The sequence below is a fragment of the Mustelus asterias genome, chromosome 13 (assembly GCF_964213995.1).
Source record: "Mustelus asterias chromosome 13, sMusAst1.hap1.1, whole genome shotgun sequence".
Taxonomy (NCBI): domain Eukaryota; kingdom Metazoa; phylum Chordata; class Chondrichthyes; order Carcharhiniformes; family Triakidae; genus Mustelus; species Mustelus asterias.
In genome coordinates, this window is record NC_135813.1 from 78,775,077 (window position 1) to 78,778,238 (window position 3,162).

Genomic DNA, 3,162 nt, shown 5'->3' on the forward strand with positions numbered 1-3,162 from the left:
GGGAGGGTAGGAATTAGGAAGAAGGAGCCCAGAACAGGAGAAACACCTGATTCCTCTTCCTGCCCCTGCCCAAGAGGCATACAACATTTCTAAATCAACACCAGGCTCCTAAACACCTGTTATAATTCAGGTCAAAAACTCCAAAGTGTTTTATAAAGTACGCCTGGATCATAAGTTTTGCAATTTGAATTTGGCTAGGGTGAGCATGAGATGCTTTATTTCAGGTACGATTCAACTGACCCACTAAGGAGCTTTTATCAAACAGTTTATTTAAGTATACAGTTATACAGAAAATTAGCAATAACTTTTACCAATTACAAAAGAAAAACGATATTGTATAGCCGTTACCAAGTATGTGAAATGTTCCAATCAAACAAACTTCTCTATACAAAACTGTAGCCAAAGGTTTAGTACATGATGCTGGAACTCAATACTTTGGTTTAATGCTGCAGTTCTCTTGACACACACACAGACAAGCTTGGAATCAGAACAGCTTCCCAAAACACCAGGGAGAGAGAGACTCTAGGTACTAGTAGCAAAACCACCAACAGCAGAATTTTCACTCCAGGAAGGCTAAAAGCCTTGCTTCCAGCTAGCCAGCAGAATTTCCAATACCAGGGACAGGGAGTGAAACACTGCTTTTCACTTGACAACCAGGACAGCTTCTGACTCTGAAACCAAAACTGAAAATGAATCCTTAGATTTTTCTGGGGAGAAACCACCTGACTTTGGCTTGTCAATCAATCTTCCCTCTCACAATGCAGGGTCATAAAAGACCCCAGAAAGTACCTGAGGCCTAGAGTAAAAATAAACAAAACCTGATTTAAGCCATTGAAGCAGGAATAAAAGACTTCTCGCAGACAGCCCAGCAACAATGAAAAAAACAAAGCTGCTTATAACTGCAGAGAACATGATTTTCTAAAAAATTCTTAAAGGTACACTAGGGTCACACATTGCTAAAGTCAAACCTTTCTCTTCCCCACTAATTCCTGTCTCATTGTAAATAACACACACAAATCTCAGCTGCTGAAAATGGACAACATCCCCATCCTTGTGGGAGCCTTATTCAGTTGTACAAAACTGTCTCCTTACTGCTTTACAAATGTTTTCTGATCTTTCATTGACCATTACAGCGCCAGGGAGCTGTGTTCAATTCCAAACTCGGGTGACTGTGTGGAGTTTGCATGTTCTCCCCGTGTCTGCGTGGGTATCCTCCAGGTGCTCCGGTTTCCTCCCACAATCCAAAGATGTGCAGGATAGGTGAATTGGCCATGCTAAAATTGCCCCTGAATGTCAAGGGGATAGCAGGGAAAATATATGTGGTTACCGGGATAGGGCCTGGATGGCTTTGTTAGTGTAAGCTTGATGGTCCAAATGGCATCCTTCTGTACTGTAGGGATTCTATGATTCTACTTAGCATGATCTGAAAACCCTGTAGAAATCATTCCATTACTTATGATACTTATACATACTGACAGAATAGATAAATACTTTGCATGTGGATAACTTGATTTTAAAAATAGCAGTTTATTTTAAAATGCATTTGTTAGCATCAAATCAACTGCTTTTAAAATACCACAAAATCTATTTATTTCCAATGTTTGATATTTCTTCACAGACCATTACACAAGCCAACAATTAACTGGTGGATGTTGCAGTCGATGTGATATCTGACTGGGATTGATCATGGGCATGACACTCCAGGATCCTTTTTAGTTCTGGACCCATAACCATTTCTCTTCTGGGTTCTCCTTGTTGCATTGTATGACGGGTTGTTGGTCTGAAGCATCTTAAATTAAAAGGGGCAACTGCTTTCATCATAGCACTTTTGAATTTCGAACTTGAAAAGTAGTAAATCACTGGATCCAGCACCGCGTTCAGATATGTCATAAACAGTGTGTTATAAAATACCTCAACAGCTATTTCATACGACTGGCAGCCTTCAGTACCTGTTAGTCTGGTGACTAAAACAGCAATTACAGCAATGTTTGTGGGCAAGAAACACACTACAAAAACTGCTGCCACAACTACCACAAGCTTTACTGCTCGTTGATATTTACCCCTCGATTCAGTTTTCATCCGTTTTAATTTCCAGATTATACAGAACGTGGAGAACAAGATAATCGGAGCTGGTAAAGCAAACTTGAAAACAATAAAAACAACATCGGTCCAAATCGCTGTAGGACTGAGACGCTGGGTCATGTCAAAGGGTTCACAGTATGTCACGTCGTCATGATTGAAGGTGTGAGATTCTGCTAAAAGGTGCGAACAAATAGCCACTGCCAGAATCCACAAGACGCCTGTTACCTTCACTGCACATCTTGTAGGGATCTTATTCACTCTGTGGTGAGGGTGGACCACTTTAAAATAGCGATTGATCGACATAACTGTGAGGAACATGATGCTTCCTGCCCGGTTTAAGGAGATCAAAAATATATTCAGGCGACATACAACATCACCAAAGATCCAGTTCTTCTCCCGTATATAGTAACCTGCTCGAAATGGTAAACAGCAGATTAACAGAGTGTCTGCAATCGCCAGATTGAGTGAATAAACACTGTTTGGTCTCCAGGACTTTACATGAAAACAGAAGATCCATAAAGCAATCACATTTCCAATGAATCCGAGGGTAAATGTCACAATAATTATGGTGGATTATAGGCTGAAGGAACCTCTTTCTCAAAAACACACGTCCCGTTGTCCATTGTGAGCAGTATTGCAGTAAACTCAGCCACACAGCCACAGAAATGAGTTGATTAACTGAACGTCCCACAACTTTATATACAGTACTTCCACTTTAAGATCATGGATTGTGGGCGGTGCTCTAATATTACAAAGTTACAGCAAAACTCCAGGAAACTCTTAAACATATATTTACAGCAACATCATTCATCTCTTTTGAAATACATTTAGATGTCATTATTTTAACAACATCATAATATTTCACATTGAACTGTAAGGGCTGAAATAGCTCTGTGAGAGCAGTTCAAAATGAACTGATAGTCAAGCAACTAATTTTTCACTGTTACCCATTTCTTATCCACTGAAGTGCACAGAACAATAGTTTGTTCCCATTTTTAGAGGCTCATTTCCTCCTGGTTTCACTATGTACTTGCTATGAAATTAAACATTTTGGCATAATCTCCCAAGTCAATAGAAAAT

At 39.8% G+C, this 3,162-nt stretch overlaps 1 pseudogene across 1 annotated transcript; it reads right to left on the minus strand.

Moving 5' to 3' along the window:
- Positions 1 to 262: 262 nt before the first annotated feature.
- On the minus strand, positions 263 to 2,705 carry LOC144502275 (hydroxycarboxylic acid receptor 1-like; annotated as a pseudogene). The gene has a single exon (XR_013499319.1). The product of XR_013499319.1 is annotated as a hydroxycarboxylic acid receptor 1-like (transcript).
- Positions 2,706 to 3,162: the final 457 nt, after the last annotated feature.